Below are 22516 nucleotides of genomic sequence, written 5' to 3'. Positions count from 1 at the left end.
AACAACAACAACAATGATTATAATAACAACAACAATGATTATAATAACAACAACAACAATGATTATAATAACAACAACAACAATGATTATAACAATAACAGCAGCAACAATGATTATAATAATAACAACAACAACAACAATGATTATAATAATAACAACAACAATGATTATAACAATAACAGCAGCAACAATGATTATAATAATAACAATAACAACAATGATTATAATAATAACAACAACAATGATTATAATAACAGCAACAACAATGATTATAATAATAACAACAACAACAATGATTATAATAATAACAACAACAATGATTATAATAACAACAACAACAACAATGATTATAATAATAACAACAACAACAATGATTATAATAATAACAACAACAATGATTATAATAACAGCAACAACAATGATTATAATAATAACAACAACAACAATGATTATAATAATAACAACAACAATGATTATAATAATAACAACAACAACAATGATTATAATAATAACAGCAACAACAACAAAGATTATGATATTAAACAACAATAGTAGCAACAGGTGCCGTCTCTCTCTCTCTCTCTCTCTCTCTGAGTGGATGGGGGCATGACTGACTGAGCGGAGTGAGTGACTTTCAAGCTTTTTTCTATCTGTGTCTTTTTAGTAATCGTCGTAAATAGTGTGTAGTGTAGGGTTTGTTTGGTGTGTATATAGGGAGGTTTTTTTTGCTGCGCTAGTCGCCGGCATGGATCTGTCCAAACTGACCAGGAGGCACGGCACTCAGGTCGTGCCGGCCTTCCCTTGTTCAGTGGAGGACTGGTCTCTGGCCGTGGGGCATCCAAGCAGCGTTAAGTCCGCTGCTTGGATGCCCCACGCGGTGGTCATCTTTGTAGACAGCGCTGAAAAGGCGAACGCGGTGGTGGGGAACGGGATCGTGGTGAACGACACGTTCGATGGACGGTGCTCCTCCGTTCAGTAGAGATGAAGTGTTGACACGGGGGGTTATCTCGACATGGAGAAATGGTCTCCCAAATAAGGAACGTCTTCTCGGGCTGCAAGTCTCCTCATCTGAAACATGTGGTGTCACACAGAAGGCAGCTAGCTGCACATGATCCTGAACAACAGGAGTGAGGAGCTGAACTTACCCTTCCAACTAAGAGCGGATGACTATGACTATGTTGTTTTTGTGACATCCGACAGTGTGAGATGTTTTAACTGTGGTGGAGAGGGACATCTCATCAGAGCATGTCCGGAAAAAACTCTACTACATCAGGACAGAGTGGTTCTAACAAGGCACCTGCTGGAAGAGGGGAAACTGAGCAGCAGAACCAGAATGAGATGGGGTCAATGAGACAAGACGGCCAGGAAAGTGTGGTGGGACAGAGGGAGGAAGGTAAAGTACAGCAAGACGGTCAGGTTAGTGAGGGAGGACGGGAGGAGACAGGCGAAGTACAGCAAGACGGTCAGGTTAGTGAGGGAGGACAGGAGGAGACAGGCAAAGTACAGCAAGACAGTCAGGTTAGTGAGGGAGGACGGGAGGAGACAGGTGAAGTACAGCAAGACAGTCAGGTTAGTGAGGGAGGACGGGAGGAGACAGGCGAAGTACAGCAAGACAGTCAAGTGGCTGGGAAAGAACAGGGGGTGACAGGTAAAGTGCAACAGGACGGTCAGGTGGGTGAGAAAGGACGGGGGGGAGGGAAGGTGAGGGACAGGTGGCTGCGAAACCAAAGGAAGATGGTGTAAGTGAATGTGCTGCAGAGTATGTGGTGTTGGGAGGAAGTGAAAGTGGGATGAAAGATGAGGCCCTAAGAAAGACACAGCTGAAAAGGAAATCTAAAAGTCACAGTGGCAATTCACAGCCAAAGAAAGGGATAGCAAGTAAGACCAGAGGAACGAGAGTAGCAAAACATAGATGCAGAGTCTGGATCCAGTATGGAGGAGGACTCTGCTACTGATGGGGGGGGGGTGAATCTTCTGACTGTGATGTGGCTGCTAGCCGTAGAACCAAAAGAGCTTACAGTGTTAGTAATATCAAACTGTTCTTACAGAAAACTGAGAACTTGAAGGGGGTAAAAATTGAGGATTACTTCTGTGACAAAGAGCTGTTCGCTAACTCTGCGAGGCTACAGGTGACCAGTAGAGGGAGAGGAGGTTTCACTGACCAGGAGGTGTATAGACCGAAGAAAATTTTGCAAAGAATCAGACTAGAGTTAAGTAATGGAGATGATGATGAATAAGATCTTACACCCTGAATGTAAGTCAGCGTTGTTGTTATGCGCTTTAATATTTTTTTGCAAAGAGTCACTTCAACATCAGTACGGTGAACATTAACGGGGCAAGAGATGTAGCAAAAAAGTCTCTAGTGTACGAGCCGATGAGACTCACTGATGTGATGTTTGCACAGGAGACTCGCAGTGATAGTTTTAATGAGTCTGACTGGAAGAGAGAATGGGTCACGAGAGCACAACGAGTGGGGGAGTGGGCTTTCTGTTCTCAAAGAACTTTGCACCAGTGTCGTTTGAGGTAGAGCAGATGGCGGAGGGCAGAACTGGTGGTAGTGAGGGCAACTTTTGAACATTTTGATATCGTTTTTATGAATGTGTGTGCGCCTACAGTAGGACCCGACAGAGTACACTTTTTACAAGTTCTAACCACCGTTTTAAGTAAAGTAAATGTTGGGGATTTTTTATTTTTAGGAGGAGATTTTAATTGTACCGGAAATGATTGTATTGACAGAAATCATTCAGAACCTCACAGTGCATCACAATGTACACTGAGACAACTACTGGAAACACAAGATTTAGTAGATGTGTGGAGAAGGATGAATGGTGATAAAAGACAATATACTTGGGCTCGCACTAGGGAGAATTAAATATCTTTAGCTATGTTAGACCGTTTTTATTGTTTTAAACATAATTTTAACATTTTTAAATGATGCAGAATGGTGCTTGCTGATTTTACTGATCACTATCTGGTCACATGTAATGTCTTAATCGCAAATTTCAAGCCTAAAGGCGCATATTGGCATTTTAACACAGCGTTCTTATGTGATGCTAATTTTAAGGATGTGTTTAAAAAAATTTGGGAGAGGTTTTAAGAGCAGAAAAGAAGATTTTACATCTTTGAGACAGTGGTGGGATTGTGGGAAAATAGAAATAAAACAGCTCTGTCAGCAGTACACTCTCAAAGTCACACGGGACATTATCAGATCTATGCGAGATCTATAGACTGAAATTGTGGAACTGCAGTTTAGCAGAATCCACCGGAAATAGAGATCATACTGAAGATCTCAAGTCTAAAAGATCTGCTCTTACAGACCTAATAGGCACTAAGGCTCAGGGACGCTGGTCCGGTCATGTTTTCAGAGTGCAGTGCTGATGGATGCACCGACCAAGTGTTTCTTTGGCTTGGAGGAGATGAACGGACAAAGCAAGTGTATTCATGCTCTGCGTTCTGCTACAGGACAGGAACTCAGCGACTCTAATGCAATACAGAAGTGAGCAGTGTGTTTTTACTCTGAGCTTTACAGCAGTGAGTATGGAGAAGACAAAGAACTGTTTAGATACTTCTGCGAAAATTTGCTCAAAGTCCCTGAAGAAATCAATGCTGAATTGGGAGAACTACTTGTTCTTCAAGAACTTTTCACAGCCCTGCAGGGCAAGGAAGGGGGAAAGGCCCCTGGCATTGATGGTATTCCAGTGGATTTTTATACAGAGTTCTGGAAGGAGATGGGTGAAGGTCTTTTAACAGTTTTTAATGAGAGTTTTGAGGACATGTCGCTAAAGCTAAGCTGCAGGAGAACGGTAATTATTCTCTTACCAAAGAAAGGAGATCTACAGGAGGTTAAAAACCGGCATCCCGTGTCTCTTCTCTGTGCAGATTATAAAATCCTTTCCAAAGCACTGGCAAACAGACTGAGAGAGGTGATGGACTCAGTAGTTCACCAAGATCAGACGTACTGTGTGCCTGGTAGGTCCATTCTGGACAATGTGTCCTTAATTCGAGATATTTTGGAAATCTCTAGTTCTTTGGGCTTTGACACTGATTTCATTTCTCTGGACCAGGAAAAAGGTTTTGACCGGGTTGAGCACCGTTACCTCTGGAAAACTTTGGAGAATTTTGGTCTCAGCCCAAGACTTACAGCTATGATCAAGGTTTTGTACCAGGAAATTGAGAATGTACTGAAAATTGATGGAGGTCTAAGTGCCCCTTTTAAAGTGCGTAGGGGGGTGAGACAGGGCTGTTCCCTCTCAGAGATGTTGTATTCTTTGTCTATTGAACCCATGTTATGTAAAGTAAGGGGTAGTAGAAGGTCTGTTTTTAAAGGATTTTAACAAAAGACCTTTTATCAGCTTATGCGGATGATATCCTTATTTTTGTGAAGAACCTTGAAGAGCTCAAAAAACTGGAGGGAATTGTGAAAGATTTTGGAGCTATATCAGCTGCAAAGGTCAATTGGAAAAAGAGCGAAACACTGGCAGTGGGGAGTTGAAGGAGGGGGTACCCACTCTGTCAGGGGGGTTGACATGGAAGAAGGATGGTTTCAAATATCTGGGGGTGTACCTTGGCAATGAGACCATAGTCCAGAAGAACTGGGTAGGCATAGTAGAGAGAATAGAAGGAAGGTTAAACAAATGGAAATGGCTGAAGCCACAAATGTCCTTTAGAGGCAGGGCACTAGTCATTAACAACCTGATAGCTTCTGTTCTGTGGCGTAGGTTGGCCTGCATGGAGCCACCTAAAGGCCTAATACAAAAAATACAAGCTATCTTGGTGGATTTTTTTCTTGGACAAGTTACATTGGGTGCCCCAGAGTGTGTTGTTCCTACCCAAAGAGGAGAGAGGACAAGGTCTAATACACATAGAAAGCAGAATAGCTACTTTCAGATTACAGTTTGTACAGAGATATCTTACAGGTCTACAAGATGTTGTTTGGAGGGATTTGACAAGCAGCATCCTGAGGAGGACAGCTGGTCTGGATTTAGACACTGCATTGTTTTTAACGGATTTAAGTTTTTTAAAACTATATGAATTACCTCCTTTTATCAAGCGCTTTTTAAGACATGGAACTTATTTAAATGGAAGAGGCTGGAGCCTACAAGCTCTTTGCACTGGCTATTGGAAGAGCCTCTTATTAATGGTGCCAGAATGGATGTTCAGGACAGCACAACACCGGGTCTCACCAGCATACTATGCACCACTGGAGTGGTCACTCTGAGGAGAATAGTGGATGTAGCTGGTCCTGGACTGACTGACACCCAGGCTGTGGCTTCGCTTCTCTGGCAGAGATCTATTCGACAGACCAGGAACATTTTAAATATGTGGATTGAGAGACTGACAGAGGAGGAGTTAATGATGCTGCAGGAGTGCAGTGGTGGAGTGGACGCTCCTGATGGTAATGATCCTTTTCCAGAGCTGGGGTTTTGTTTTTTGTTTTTTTTTCCAAATCTGGATGGATTCTCAGGACCCCTATTAAACGTAATGGACTGCAAATATGTGAACTTGTACACAATTAAAGGAAAAACTGTATATAATTGTTGCATGGAAGCTCTGAACAAATGTAAACTGGGCGGGAGAGTTGACACAGTGTGGAGACAAGAACCAGATGTGGGCAGTGGGGTGAAACCAGTCTGGAGGGTTTTATATAAACCACCTCTAAAGAAAAAGACTGGTGATTTACAATGGAGAATTCTCCATGGTGCCATAGTTTTATCTCTGTGATCAATCCCACAGTTTCAAGTGAACGTCCGTTTTGCGGCGAAGTGGAGACTCGTCTTTCATTGTTTTTACAGATGCAAAAGACTCTGCGACCTTTTTAATACGCCGCAGAGTGTTTTTAGACGGTTTGGTGAGAGGCGGTCTAAGACCGTCTTCATTTTGGGAGTTGGCTACCAAAAAATCTGACGCCTCCAAGTGGTCACTGCTAAATCTGGTAGTAGGGGAGGCCAAACTGTCCATCGGCAGTAGCAGGAAGGACAGAGTGGAGAACAGGACGGGGCAGCAAGCACTTCCTGTTTTCATCTCGTCGGTGAAAGCCCGAGTCTGGGCTGATTTTAGACCCTTTAAAGGAGCGAGTACCACGGGTGGTGTTATCAGAAAGCGGTGCTGTAGTGATGCAACGTGTTCTGTGGCAGGTGAAGAATTCATATTTAACACCGATTTTTAAGTAAGTGATGAAATTCTTCTTTTAACCGTGCTGCAAAGTCATTTTTTTGTCATGGAAAAATTTTTTTGGATTTTTTTCCGTCTTTTTTAATAAATGCTTAAAATCTCTCTCTCTCTCTCTCTCTCTCTCTCTCTCTCTCTCTCTCTCTCTCTCTCTCTCTCTCTCTCTCTCTCTCTCTCTCTCTCTCCCCCCTCCCCCTCTCTCTCTTTGGATGAAATTCTGGGTCAGACCGTGTGATGCCGTGTGCTCCTCTGTGACTAAAATTAAATAAGTAGAACCGGGGGGGGGGGAAGATAACGTACTGTTGGTGTGGTGGGCGGGAGGTGGCTGCAAAGCAATACTGGCTAGGTCATCTGTGAGATACACACACACACACACACTGAATATTTTTTTTGCAGAATAGAATATTTTACCCCATAAGTATGTATAAATACACATAAATGCACACACAAACATGAACACAACAATCACAATATGGCTTTGCCACCACATGTTATTTTTTCTATATGTTGTGTGGTATTGTGTTTTGTGAAGCACCTTGTAACTCTGGTTTTGAAAGGTGCTATATAAATAGTTTATTATTATTATTATTATTAATAATACACTTGCATATAGATATTGTACAAACACACAGATGCACACACACACACACCCAGAAACACACTCCCCTGCTCAGGGGCACATTATTCAACTTGGACATACTTAAAAACATCACATAGATAAACACAATAGCACACACATCCACACAAACAGTGTTCTGCTCGCTCATTTCACACCTCAGCACTCGGTCCCGGAGCACTTGGGCCACATCTCTGCAGTCTCGGTGCATCTGCTCCACCGCGGCGTGGCTTCCTCGTCTCCTGACCGACGGGCACCTCGCCGCCGCCGCCGCCGCCTCCTCCTCCTCCTCTCTTCACCCCGCTGTGTCTTTATCCGGGACATTTCAAGGGTTTCGCTGCGGACCGCCTGCCACCACAGCTCAATAGGCCTGTCAGGTTCACCTTTTTAACCCGAGGAGACGTCCGAGCCTGCCTCCCATCACCGGCTAGAACTGCCCTGTGTACGCACGCACACACACACACGCACATGCACACACATGCACACGCACACACACACACATGCACACACATGCACACACACACACACATGCACACATGCACACACACACATGCACACACACACACACATAGGCATGTGCTCTCTTGTATTATCTCATTCTCGTTCTTTTTATCGCTCCCTCTATATCCCTCTTCATCTTCACACACACACACACACACACATGCACACACACACACACACACACACAACACAGGTGCAGCATCCGGAGGATGCTGATGACCTCAGCGTTGTCAGTCCCGTGTGTGTTTTTTCTCCGAGAGCCGGCGGAGGGATTAGACGATTAGAGCGCCAGCCTTCTGAGCCGGGGCCAGCAGGCCCCATCAGATAAGACGTGTTTGGAGCAAACAAAAGCCCCCCCACCCCCACCCCCCCACCCCCACCCCACCCCACCCCCCCCCGCGCCCGCTCCGTCCCGACACCGGCAGGGAAAACCCGCTTTGATCTCCTCTCGGCTCCTCTCCGTGTCGAACGCAAGGCCCGCTCGCATCTTCAGACGCCCCCCCCCCTCTCGCAATCAAAGCCCCGTCAGATCAGAACCGACCGGGCTATTCTCAGATTAATTACTTGGCAAAGCACCACCACCCCACCACCACCCCCCACCCCCACCCCCGTAGCCCCCGAGGCTCTGCCAGCCTGGCAGGTTGCAGCACTTAGCAGCGATTTTGACACCGCACGCCGGGCCGGAGGCGGTGATCTTTCACGAGAAAGCGGTGCGCCGTGACAGTTGGTGTCGTGTAAAGCTGTTTTTAATGTCCCCACGAGGGCGGAGAAAGTTGATCTGAGCTCGACGTGAGTGCCGAGTTCCACCCATAAGGACCGCACCGATAAGGTCTGTGCTTCTAATCAGTGCCACGGGTCATAGTGGTCAATACTATCAGCCAAGAGGGGGCACTCTTTCCACCAGGAAGGGCTGCTATGTTGACTTTCCACAGAAAAACTCTTAATAGCCTGGGTCAACCAGTAATTGTTGTTCTTCGGTTATTGATTAGTGGATATGTCCCAAGACACCATTCAGCATGTTATACTGATGTCTGGTGGAATCAGATGTGATGGTGTGGTTGATGTTCTGCAGTTACCAGCAACAACGGACACTTTTTATACCATGACCAAAAAGAAAAATGAGGTGGTATCATCTCGCACCGGTGTTAATAAGAAGTGCTGGTATCAGTTCCAATATCAGATCCCAACAATAACCCCAACTCCTATCTTATCTTATCTCATCTGATCTTATCTTATCTCTTCTCTTCTCCTCATCTCATCATCAGCAAGCTAAGTAGGGGACTCAAGACATCCCTCCCCCCAGCAACGCCCTCCAGCTCCTCCTGGGGGATCCCAAGGCGTTCCCAGGCCAGATTGGACATGTAGTCCCTCCAGCTCCTCCTGGGGGATCCCAAGGTGTTCCCAGGCCAGATTGGACATGTAGTCCCTCCAGCGAGTTCTGGGGGATCCCAACGTGTTCCCAGGCCAGATTGGACATGTAGTCCCTCCAGCTCCTCCTGGGGGATCCCAAGGTGTTCCCAGGCCAGATTGGACATGTAGTCCCTCCAGCGAGTTCTGGGGGATCCCAACGTGTTCCCAGGCCAGATTGGACATGTAGTCCCTCCAGCTCCTCCTGGGGGATCCCAAGGTGTTCCCAGGCCAGATTGGACATGTAGTCCCTCCAGCTCCTCCTGGGGGATCCCAAGGCGTTCCCAGGCCAGATTGGACATGTAGTCCCTCCAGCTCCTCCTGGGGGATCCCAAGGCGTTCCCAGGCCAGATTGGGCATGTAGTCCCTCCAGCTCCTCCTGGGGGATCCCAAGGCGTTCCCAGGCCAGATTGGACATGTAGTCCCTCCAGCTCCTCCTGGGGGATCCCAAGGTGTTCCCAGGCCAGATTGGACATGTAGTCCCTCCAGCTCCTCCTGGGGGATCCCAAGGCGTTCCCAGGCCAGATTGGGCATGTAGTCCCTCCAGCGAGTTCTGGGTCTACCCCGGGGTCTCCTCCCAGTTGGATGTGCCCGGAAAACCTCCAAAGGAAGGCGCCCAGGTGGCATCCTAATCAGATGCCCGAACCACCTCAACTGGCTCCTTTCGATGCGAAGGAGCAGCGGCTCTACTCCGAGCTCCCTCCAGATGTCCGAGCTCCTCAGCCTATCTCTAAGGCTGAGCCCAGACACCCTACGGAGGAAACTCATTTCAGCCGCTTGTATCCACGATCTCACCCTTTCGGTCACAGGTGAGGGTTGGAATGAAGATTGGCTGGTACATTGAGAGCTTTGCCTTCCGGCTCAGCTCCCTCTTCACCACAACGGTCCGGTACAACATCCGCATTACTGCTGATGCTGCACCAATCCACCTGCCAATCTCCTGCCCCGTCCTACCCTCACACATGAACAAGACCCCCGAGATACTTGAACTCCTTCACTTGAGGCAACAACTCATCCCCAACCCGGAGGGAGCCATCCACCGTTTTCTAGCAGAGAACCGCGGCCTCAGACTTGGAGGTGCCGACTCTCATCCCGGCCATGTCACACTCAGCTGCAAACCCGCCAGAGGTCTCGTTCTCCGAATCTGATCTGATGGTCTTATCTCGTCTTGTCTCGTCTGATCTTATCTCGTCTCGTCTCATCTCGTCTCACAAGGACAAGGTATTCTTTTGCGCATTTTGTAAGAGCATAATCCAAAAAAAAAAAAAGTCCCATTATATCTCCGTCCTTCTTCTTTGCCATTTTCATTCTGCAGCGTCTCAGAGTGGTGCGCTCCCTCTGTGCGTCCTGCTCACGAAGGGAGGTCGGTGTTCTGCAGGAGAGGAGGCTGTGATTAGATTTGTTCGTGAAGGACGACTTTCCAAAAAAACAAAAAGAAAGAAAGAAAGAAAAAGAAACCGGGTCGATTCAATAAAGCGACTTTACACAGCGGGTGTAAACGTGTTATTCAATTTGGCAGAGGCCGGTAAACTGCTGGACTAGACCTGGCCCAGACTGACAAACATCCATTATAGTCCGCGGCCTACTGTAAATTCTCCCCTTCGGGGGGAGCGAGGCTGAATTCAAACAAGGTCACCGCGTAGCGTCCTCCAGCCCGTCCGAAGCGGACTGCATGCAAATAAACGGATGACTGTTTCGTTGCACAGACACAATCCCCAGACAATCTGCATGCAGCTCTGTCCTCCGGCGCTTCTGTGGGCCCGCGTGTTCGCATGCGTCCTGAGATTTGCCGCAGGAGGGTGAGGGACTCCTCTTCCTCCTCCACCGAGTCTGGTCAGATTTACAGTGAGGACAAAGAAAACAGGGCACGGTGGCGCAGCGGTTAGAGCGGTCGCCTCACAGCAAGAAGGTCCTGGGGTTCGAGCCCCGGGGTCGTCCAACCTTGGGGGTCGTCCCGGGTCGTCCTCTGCGTGGAGTTTGCAAGCTGCGTGGGTTTCCTCCGGGGGCCTCCGGTTTCCTCCCACGGTCCAAAGACATGTAGGTCAGGTGGATCGGCCGTACTAAACCGTCCCTAGTGTGTGTGAGTGTGTGTGTCTGTCTGGACCCTGTGTGACGGCCTGGCGGCCTGTCCAGGGTGTCTCCCCACCTGCCGCCTGATGACTGCTGGGATAGGCTCCAGCGGCCCTGAGAGCAGGATAAGCGGTTTGGATAATGGATGGATGCATGGATGCATGGATGGATGGATGGATGGCTGGATGGATGGATGGATGCATGGATGGATGGATGGATGGATGGATGGATGGATGGATGGATGGATGGATGGATGGATGGATGGATGGATGGACGCATGAATGGATGCATGGATGGATGGATGGATGGATGGATGGATGGATGCATGGATGGATGGATGCATGGATGCACGGATGGATGGATGGATGCATGGATGCACGGATGGATGCGTGGATGCATGGATGGATGGATGGATGGATGCATGGATGCATGGATGCATGGATGGATGGATGGATGGATGGATGGATGGATGGATGGATGGATGGATGGATGGACGCATGGATGGACGCATGGATGGACGCATGGATGGATGGACGGATGGATGGACGCATGGATGGATGGATGCATGGATGCACGGATGGATGGATGGATGGATGGACGCATGGATGGATGCATGGATGCATGCATGGATGCATGGAGAAAGAGAGCGGCACAAAGAAGACGTCAACAACAACAGAGGCCGCTTAGCGTCGTGCCGCCAGAAACGCGCTTAATTTGTAACACCCCTGCAACACCCGATGCACATCGGCCTCACATTATGTTTTGCAGAGTCATTCCGCTGTTTGCATATTTCATTCCGGAAACGGCTCGCGCGCCGGATCGGGATGCATTATTCATCCGAGTGTGGCTTCAATTACAGTCGTTGCAGCCCGTCTTCCGATAAACTTTTGATAACGCGGGCGCCTACTCCGGGCCGCGCTCACACGTGCGGATAAACTTGTTTTCTTCAGACCTCGCGCCCCCCCCCCTCGCCCCCCCCCAGCCCCACACACAGCGTTTGTGTGCAAGAAGCCGGTGCTAACCTGCTGGAAACACGCCGGCGCCCAAATGAATCTGGCACCGCTGATGTGTGCAGCGGCACCGGCTGGGCCTTCCTGACACAGACGAGGGCCCCCCTTGTTGCATTATTTAAGGATAACTGCCAACTCTTACACAAAACAGTTTTTCATTTCAGAATGTTATATGGGGGGGGAAGGGGGGGGGTTCGGAGAGCATATTAGGGATGCTGTTTCATTTCCGAACTCCCCGGGTTCGTCGAGCCGAGCCGCTTCACAGACGACTGCCGTAAAAAAAAAAATCGCGTTTTCAAGCTCCCCTGCAGTTTTGTCTTGTTCTCTCCGCTCGGTTGGCTTCTCTTCTTGTGTGCGTGTAAGAGACAACACACACACCAAACACACATCAGAACACTGCTATGCACACACACGCACACATACACACAAATGTATCGTCCAACTGCACATATCTACACACACGGTTTTGTTCTTTAATACCTCAGTCGCCTGCACCGCCGTGAACGCTGTGTTGAGTCTTGCTGAGTATATGGGGGTATTAGCTGAGTATATGGGGGTATTAGCTGTGTTGAGTCTTGGAGGTATTAGCTGTGTTGAGTATATGGGGGTATTAGCTGTGTTGAGTATATGGAGGTATTAGCTGTGTTGAGTATATGAGGGTATTAGCTGTGTTGAGTATGGGGGTATTAGCTGTGTTGAGTATATGGGGTATTGCTGTGTTGAGTATATGGGGGTATTAGCTGTTTTGAGTCTTGGGGGTATTAGCTGTGTTGAGTATATGGCGGTATTAGCTGTGTTGAGTATATGGGGGTATTAGCTGTGTTGAGTATATGGGGGTATTAGCTGTGTTGAGTATATGGGGGTACTAGCTGTGTTGAGTATATGGGGGTATTAGCTGTGTTGAGTATATGGGGGTATTAGCTGTGTTGAGTATATGGGGGTATTAGCTGTGTTGAGTATATGGGGGTATTAGTTGTGTTGAGTATATGGGGGTATTAACTGAGTATATGGGGGTATTAGCTGTGTTGAGTATATGGGGGTATTAGCTGTGTTGAGTATATGGGGGTTCTAACTGAGTATATGGGGGTATTAGTTGTGTTGAGTTTATGGGGGTATTAGCTGTGTTGAGTCTTGGGGGTATTAGCTGTGTTGAGTATATGGGGGTATTAGCTGTGTTGAGTATAAGGGGGTATTAGCTGTGTTGAGTATATGGGGGTATTAGCTGTGTTGAGTATATGGGGGTATTAGCTGTGTTGAGTATATGGGGGTATTAGCTGTGTTGAGTATATGGGGGTATTAGCTGTGTTGAGTATATGGGGGTATTAACTGAGTATATGGGGGTATTAGCTGTGTTGAGTATATGGGGGTATTAGCTGTGTTGAGTATATGGGGGTTCTAACTGAGTATATGGGGGTATTAGTTGTGTTGAGTATATGGGGGTACTAGCTGTGTTGAGTATATGGGGGTATTAGCTGTGTTGAGTATATGGGGGTACTAGCTGTGTTGAGTATATGGGGGTACTAGCTGTGTTGAGTATATGGGGTATTAGCTGTGTTGAGTATATGGGGGTACTAGCTGTATTGAGTATATGGGGGTATTAGCTGTGCTGAGTATATGGGGGTATTAGCTGTGTTGAGTATATGGGGGTACTAGCTGTGTTGAGTATATGGGGGTATTAGCTGTGTTGAGTATATGGGGGTATTAGCTGTGTTGAGTATATGGGGGTATTAGCTGTGTTGAGTATATGGGGGTACTAGCTGTGTTGAGTATATGGGGGTATTAGCTGTGTTGAGTATATGGGGGTATTAACTGAGTATATGGGGGTATTAGCTGTGTTGAGTATATGGGGGTATTAGCTGTGTTGAGTATATGGGGGTATTAGCTGTGTTGAGTATATGGGGGTATTAGCTGTGTTGAGTATATGGGGGTATTAGCTGTGTTGAGTATATGGGGGTATTAGCTGTGTTGAGTATATGGCGGTATTAGCTGTGTTGAGTATATGGGGGTACTAGCTGTGTTGAGTATATGGGGGTATTAGCTGTGTTGAGTATATGGGGGTATTAGCTGTGTTGAGTATATGGGGGTATTAACTGAGTATATGGGGGTACTAGCTGTGTTGAGTATATGGGGGTATTAGCTGTGTTGAGTATATGGGGGTATTAGCTGTGTTGAGTATATGGGGGTATTAACTGAGTATATGGGGGTATTAGCTGTGTTGAGTATATGGGGGTATTAGCTGTGTTGAGTATATGGGGGTATTAGCTGTGTTGAGTATATGGGGGTATTAGCTGTGTTGAGTATATGGGGGTATTAGCTGTGTTGAGTATATGGGAGTATTAGCTTTGTTGAGTATATGGGGGTATTAGCTGTGTTGAGTATGGGGGTATTAGCTGTGTTGAGTATATGGGGGTATTTGCTGTGTTGAGTATACGGGGGTATTAGCTGAGCTGCCGAATTTACAATGTAAGGCATCGCGTGCCCTTGTCAACTCCTGGAGACGCTCCGACAGACCATAATGACCTGGCTGCGGTCCAAGACAAAGCGACACACGGGAAGACAAGACGGCTGGAAGGTCGGCAGTGGTCTTCCTCTCCCTTTTTTTCATCAGTGTCTGTCTCCGCCTTCCCCCCTCCGTCACCCGTCAGCCGAGGCACGTCCTCCTCTCACCGTAATTCGGAAATCTGACATCAACTTTGGAGGGGACATGAAGTTTTCTCAAGCGCAATTCCCGAGGGGGACACCAAGAGTAGTGCTGTAACCAGGGGCGAAATATTGGGGAGGGGATATATCATATTTTTCCCAGGACGGGGGGGGGGGGTCGTGTCCCCCCCCCCGGGATTTCCACCTATGCAGTCTGGCAAATTGGCTCCTTGATTTGCTTACCTGCCAACTGACACCCGGATGTCGGTGGTAAGTTATCAGTTTTCCCATGGGCTGGATGAAGTGAATGGTTTATCTTGACGATAACGGGAAATACAAATTGACTTTTTTCTACCTTGTTATCTCATTTTCCCAGGGCATATTATGCACTTTTCTTTATTGTTGATATACTTTCTTGATCCCCGTGGGGACATTCTTCTCTGCGTTTACCCCATCCTAGCTGTGTAGCTAGGAGCAGTGGGCAGCCGGCGTGCAGCGCCCGCGGACCAACTCCGGTTCGTCTCGCCGTGCCTTGCTCAGGGGCACAGACGGGAGTATTAACCCTAACACGCGTGTCTTTCTGATGGTGGGGGAAACCGGAGCACCCGGAGAAACCCCACCGCAGACACGGGGAGAACGCGCAAACTCCACACAGAGGACGACCTGGGATGACCCCCCCCCCCCAAAGGAACCCAGGACCTTCTTGCTGGGAGGCGACAGCGCTAACCACCGCGCCACCGTACCGCCCAAGTTTGCCCTATTTGACAACTTGTGCAACAAAACGTATTTTACATCAAAATCTAGTCACCTTAACTTCCTGTCACACAACCACGTTTTTGTGATTGCGTCATCAAGTCAGGGGAGCATAACTCCATTGTTGGCGACAGGAAGTTGTTGGAGGTGAGCTAGGGTCTGCCGTGGTATACTGAAGGCTAACATTAGCATACGGTTGGTTCTGTGTCGCTTCAGTCCTCCATGTTTGTTACGGCGCACCCACCGTTGCGCAACCTGATCAAGTTCAGTGTCGTCTGCAGCACACGCCGGAAGCGCCAGCTGATGCCCGTCCGATATGAACGCCACTGTAGCTCAGCACTGCTCTGCAAGACCAAGAAGCAAACTTGTCCCACTGAACACACAAGCCTGAAGTAGCGTCAAGGCCTGGGAATCGAACCGTGTTGTGAGATTCAACAGCTCAGCAGGTAGACCTGCATCGACTTGAGGCGAGACACCGCCGGTTTGGGCCCTGTGACGGCCTCGCTGGCGGCCTGTCCAGGGTGTCTCCCCGCCTGCCGCCCAGTGACTGCTGGGATAGGCTCCAGCATCCCCGCGACCCTGAGACCAGGCTGAGTGGTTTGGATGATGGATGGATGGATATGTTTATTGGGGTTTTCATGGTACTGTACAGTACAGAAAACAGAAACCCATGTATAAAATAAAAAACAAATTAGGAACAAAGGACAAGAAAAAGAAACGGCATATTTAAGGAAAAGAATGAATTACACTGCTGCATGACCAGCACAACACGTCGTCACTCCATGAGAGGTGGATGGCACACTGTGTGTTTTGTTGCTGGTCAGGTTCAGCGTCCTACTGAGCAAGGTGGTCCAGAAATGGCTGCCATTATATCAGACAATGTATGACTGGCCATCATGCCATATAGAAGTCTCTCCATATGTAATATACCAGTGAGCTCAGTTAACCAGGTCTTAAGCTGAGGGAGGCACAGAAGCTGAGCCTTAGAATGACTTTCTTTGTGAATGCCACTCCATTAGTGCTTTGCACGGAGAAACTGGTTTAGTAGAGAAAACCCAAATAGTGCAATCTCTGGATCAGGTTCAAACACACAGCCGTACTGTAACAGTGTACAACCATGGATGTGTAGACTTGCTAGCCCGCAGGTCGGATCCTTTAGTTGACTGGTTAGCGTAGTGGTGCAGGGGACCCAGATTCGATCCCCGCCTCCCAGATAGCATCCGGATGTGGGCCACTTTAGACAATGATGCGGCACTGATGGTCTTCTGGCCCTGACAAAATGGATGTGAGCCTGAAGTGGCCCACATGTATAATAGCAAATATGGCCCAAATATGCCAAATCAAATGTGGGCCTTTTTTTGGCAAAGATGCGGTGCTCTGGGCAACATGTGATCTGGATGTGACCCTGAAGTGGCCCGTGTGGTAAATGGTGAATATGGCCCAAATATCACAAATCAAATGTGGGCCACCTTTGGCAAATATGTGGCACATGCGGTATTGCTATGGCTTGGTTCTGGCCCAGGTCTGGCAAACAGGAGCGGACCGCTCAAGTGCCGTCATTCCAAGCGGTATGTGGGCCGGATGAAAGTGTCAGTGTGGGACGGGTCGGGGCCACAGCAACTTTGCTATCTGGGTAGGTTCGATTCCCGCCTGCTCCCTGAATTCGCACTACAGTACATGTCAGAGAACCACTTGAGTATGTCACACCAAATATGATAGAGTTTTGGGCATGTCCAGAAGAGATGGGTCAGAGAGCCTTCTGCAGATTTACATCGATCACGCGGCTTTTATATTGAAGGACATATGCCTTAAGGGAGGCATCGCCTTGCTCTAGCAGTAATACCTAGTGGTGTAAGAGTAGCAGTACTAAGCATCCTCGCGAGAGTATCGGCATGTCAGCGTGGCATGATGAACGCCAGACAGATGTAAAGACCGCTGGGCTCCTCTCAGACCACCAAGTTGGGCTGATCGTAGAGCGCATTGGTCGGCAATCTGCCTTTAATCCCTCAGTGCCTTATCTCTTCTTTAATCCTTGTATCTGTTTGTTGCCCACTCCGTCCACCCTCCTCCTCCTCCTCCCTCCACTTGTTTTCTCTCTCACCCCACTTTGCACACAACACACACGCACACGCACACGCACACACAGACACACAAGGTCACAAAGGTCGGCAGGCACTACTTGAAGCCATAATTGAATTTCTTTTGACCATGTCTTGTCATCATTAAAAGTGGTGTATTTGGAGTGGGTAGAGGAGCTCCAGTCATTAGCGGGGGTCTCCGGCAGGCAAGCCGAGGTCAGTACGACATCAGCGAGGCCCTATTTGCTGAGTTATTACCCGGCAAAGAGCTTGCCCTCCCCGCTCCGCTGCAGAGTTTTTAAGTTCGTGACATTTATGCCAGAGCCGAGTCTGACATGTGAAAAATGTAAATGTGGCCCTTTCCCGCTCAAAAAGCCTCCTTCTCTTTCCCTTTATCCTCCCTTCCAGAGCAGATTGATTAATGGCGGCCTGTGAGTGAGGTCGTGGAGTGAAACACGCGTCACAAACATGCATGCAAGTTTGCGCATGCCTATGTATCCGCGAGACTGTCCCCCACCAGACAAACCAAGCAGCTTATTACGACCTATCGTCACGTTTTACGCCACTTCCTCGCGGCCCTCCGCAGTGACAACACGTGACCTTCCCGCTAACAATAGGCGATCTCCTTCTGACGTCCACGCTAGCTGACTCGCTAACTTGTGGCTAACGTTGAGTTAGCCCTGATAACGTTACTCATACACAGTGAAATCCTGAGGGATAATTTAACTCTCGAGAGTGTAAAGGTGGACCCAAAAGAATCCATTTGTACACTCTCAGAGTTAAATCAACACTCAGGTTTTTACAGTGTTGGTAAACATGCTGGCTGCCAATAGCAATCTTAGTTACCACACTAGACGGCGAAACGACACAAAAACGCGCCGACTTACATTTTCTATTGTTCTCAAATTGTTTTTAAAACCACAATGCACAGCGGCGGGAAGCGTCTGTGGCATAACGCCTGCCGACGGTAGGGGGCGCTAATTTAGGAACCGCTCCTGTGGGTCGTATTAGAGCAGTGTTTCTCAAAGAACCGCCCCTGGTTGTGGTGATTCGCAAGCCAACGCTGCTTTCCGTCGCTGCCCGATCTGAGTCACCGTGCGCATGCGCACGCTTGACTCAGATCGGGCAGCGACAATTGCCACGTTTACATGGAACCCAATATTCCGATTATATCGGTTTAAAGCAGTGTTTCTCAACCGGGGGTCCGCGGACCCCTAGTGGTCCGTGGTGTAATTGCAAGGGGTCCGTGAAAATAAAATATATTTTAAAAAAAAAAAGATCCTATGACATTTATAGAAATAGGATTATTTTACTCAAATGTGGACTGAGGCCTTTATCTACCTAAACTATAAAGGGTAACAGGACTTTTTTCTCTAATTACATCTGTTTCACAAGTGTAATTTATTGTATTTTAATAAGAGATCTCGCTCCCGTTTGCATTGTTAAAAATTACTGCGTAAGAATTCTGTTGTTACATATATCTGAAAGTTACTGAATACATATTCTGTTTTGTTACATATATCTGAAAGTTACTGAATACATATTCTGTTTTGTTACATATATCTGAAGTTACTGCATAAGAATTCTGTTTTGTTAACTATATCTAAGTTACAACTGAAAGCTCTTATTTTTGCCCCAAAGAGTGAATAAATGCTATAATGCAATTTAAAATGCAGTTTCTACTGTTTCTATCAAATTGCAACCCCCCTCCCCCAAGATCAGGTGGAGGGGTCCTCAGGGTAGATCAAAAATACGCAGGGGGTCCAGGACCCCAAAAAGGTGAGAACCACTGTATTAGAGGACACAACCTATGTAGTCGTATGGGTTGGAGGACTTGTTGTTACTCCACAGTCACACAACTTACACATGCACACATGTGCATAGTCACGTGCACAGGTGCAATTATCGGGCAAATGCAACTCAAGGCGCATCTTTTACTCACCCACGTCTGCATTCAGCCTTACAGGTAAAACTGTTATTTGAGATAGTCCCGTCTCTCTCTCTCTCTCTCTCTCTCTCTCTCTCTCTCTCTCTCTCTCTCTCTCTCTCTCTCTCTCTCTCTCTCTCTCTCTCTCTCTCTCTCTCTCTCTCTCTCTCTCTCTCTCTCTCTCTCTCCCTTACCACAGCCAAACCCACAACCCTCTAGATTCCACATGCTCTCAATATATTCTGTTTTCAACAACCCTGCCTATTGACTAGAACACCCCAGTGCCCAAGGGCATGTTACGCTACACTTCCTTTCACTCACTCACTTACTCACACACACACACACACACACAAACACACACCCCTAATCTCAGCTCTCGCCCTGGTTCTCCGCTGCCACTCAGCGGTACTCTGTGGCCAGAGAGTTGCTTTTGGCAGCGCGTGGTACTTGTAAGTGTTTGGTCTAATCCAATAACAGGACCGTCCGTGTTTAAACCGAGGGGAGTGTGGAAGTCGTCGGCGTGCCACGCTGCAGAACGTGGCCAGCCGCCGGCCTCAAGCCACGCGAGGCGCGGATGTGTCCGTCCGACCTGTCCGCACACGTTAAGCTGGCTTTGCTATAATCGCAAAGAAATAAAATGCGAATTCGTTGCGTTTTCGTCTCATCTGCTCCAGTGATAAATACCCCGGATGTGGCTTCACGTGTCTTAAGTCACGTCAGGAATCAGGGACATTCATTCGTCATTTCATTCCCTGCACCTGAAATGAAATGAAATATCATTCGCCCCCCAGCCCACAGCAGTGCAACGCAAAGACAAACACACAGATCCAGACAACAAAACCACAAATATCCACCATGTCCGCAAAAACTAATAATTTCACTGTCCGAGAGAGCGAACGCCAGGGTGACTGTCAGAACCCCCGGTCTGCATGAGCTAGCCTAGCAGTTAGCTTAGCCTGCTACGCTTCCGCGTCCTGTCAAACCGCCCTCGGTGTTTCCTCCTTGTGTGCAGCTCCGGGCAGGGCCGTGGTCCTTGGCCCACCGGACGCAGTAGACCAGGCTCTCCCAGCCGATCGAACGCCAGCTCTCCCTGCCAGACACCTTCGACACCACCTCCCCGCACTCCACACGACGACACTAAAAATACAGTCAAGGCTAAGCGAGGCGGCGCCAGACCGCCCTCGGTGTTATCGGAACTGCCGGTCTGCATGGGCTAGCAGTTAGCTTAGCTTGCCCCGCTTCTGCGTCCTGTCAGACCGCCCTCGGTGTTTCCTCTTCGAGTGCAGCTGCAGGCAGGACCGTGATCCCTGGACCCACAGGACGCAGCAGACCAAGCTCTCCCAGCCATCAAACAAAGACACAAACTTAGACGTGGACAAAGAGACTGCATGGACGGTGCTGGGTGAGGCCGCCGCAAACGTAAGTTCACGCCTCCATATGTCCAAACTTTGATTCTGCCGAGAAAGATGGCTCAGTTAAGATTAAGGAACAGGGTATCATTTGATTAAATTTCTTTCACGTTTCATTTTTGAATCGGTAAATTCGTTTCCACTGCCCATATAGTGCATAAACTATTTATCGGCAAAAGCAGAAACCACCTCAAGCGCGCTTAAAATCTTTTGCAATACTGCGGATGTCTTATCGAATTTTGCTGTTTCCATCCAGCTCATCCAATGCAACGCTTCATGATGTGCACATCTGGGGCACTTTTGGTACGGCTCAGTTACAACACCGGCAACTGTTGTGTGGGCCAGACGTGGCCCAAATGTCATAAGCCGGGCCTGACTTGGGTTACAGCACATACTGTGTGGGCCAGATGTGGCCCAAATGTAATGAAGTGGGCCTGACTTGGGTTACAGCACATACTGTGTGGGCCAGATGTGGCCCCAAATGTCATAAGCCGGGCCTGGCTTGGGTTACAGCACATACTGTGTGGGCCAGACGTGGCCCAAATGTAATGAAGCGGGCTTAACTTGGGTTACAGCACATACTGTGTGGGCCAGACGTGGCCCCAAATGTAATGAAGCGGGCCTGACTTGGGTTACAGCACATACTATGTGGGCCAGATGTGGCCCAAATGTAATGAAGCGGGCTTGACTTGGGTTACAGCACATACTATGTGGGCCAGATGTGGCCCAAATGTAATGAAACGGGCTTGACTTGGGTTACAGCACATACTATGTTGGCCAGATGTGGCCCAAATGTAATGAAGCGGGCTTGACTTGGGTTACAGCACATACTATGTGGGCCAGATGTGGCCCAAATGTAATGAAGCGGGCTTGGCTTGGGTTACAGCACATACTATGTGGGCCAGATGGGGCCCAAATGTAATGAAGCGGGCTTGGCTTGGGTTACAGCACATACTATGTGGGCCAGATGTGGCCCAAATGTAATGAAGCGGGCCTGACTTGGGTTACAGCACATACTATGTGGGCCAGATGTGGCCCAAATGTATTGAAGCGGGCCTGACTTGGGTTACAGCACATACTATGTGGGCCAGATGTGGCCCAAATGTAATGAAGCGGGCTTGGCTTGGGTTACAGCACATACTATGTGGGCCAGATGTGGCCCAAATGTAATGAAGCGGGCCTGACTTGGGTTACAGCACATACTATGTGGGCCAGATGTGGCCCAAATGTAATGAAGCGGGCTTGACTTGGGTTACAGCACATACTATGTGGGCCAGATGTGGCCCAAATGTAATGAAGCGGGCTTGGCTTGGGTTACAGCACATACTATGTGGGCCAGATGTGGCCCAAGTGTGGCTGACTCGAGGCAGCCACACTCACCCTGACTCAACGCCGTCATTCAAGGCCAAATGTGGACCGTAAGATCACTGCAGATGTGGGCTGTATTTGGGCCAAAGAGTCCTTGCCATCTGGGTGGCAAGGGGAGGTGATTAGGTGATTTTGATATCGAGCCTGAATGAATACTGTTTCTGCGATGTCAGAATGAGCAGACGTCGAGGTTGTTCATTTCAGCATGCAGGTGAATGGTGATGGGACAGACGACCGCGTCTCTACTCAGCCATCCATACGTGAAAGTGAACGCAAAGCAAAGATTTTTGAAGTCCAACGATTACACGAGCTGCATATCTGTTTGAGTGTTTTTAAACTGTGCCGAGCTATCGCCGAAATTCAAGAGAAGTGAAACAATGGGGACGGGTTGACAAGTGGTTACCGCTTGCTGCTGGAGAACAAACAAATTCCAACGCTTCTCTCCAGTTTGATCTCTTCACCGACACGTCTGCTTTTCATCCTCAAACGAGTACACAAACACGAATGGGATATTTGAGGTTTTAATCACGACTTCCACATTTGCTCAAAATAGCTTGACGGTAGAAGAG

General features: G+C 48.2%; 1 protein-coding gene across 2 annotated transcripts in view; it reads left to right on the top strand.

The window, feature by feature from the left end:
- The window catches only part of slc12a5a (solute carrier family 12 member 5a), a 310680-nt gene that overhangs the window by 118448 nt on the left and 169716 nt on the right, over nt 1-22516 (top strand). The gene's annotated exons all lie outside the window — the stretch shown is intronic.

The sequence above is a fragment of the Lampris incognitus genome, chromosome 2 (assembly GCF_029633865.1).
Source record: "Lampris incognitus isolate fLamInc1 chromosome 2, fLamInc1.hap2, whole genome shotgun sequence".
In the NCBI taxonomy this organism is placed as follows: Eukaryota; Metazoa; Chordata; class Actinopteri; order Lampriformes; family Lampridae; genus Lampris; species Lampris incognitus.
Note: the sequence above shows the minus strand (reverse complement) of the source record. Positions and strands in the feature narration are given on the sequence as shown.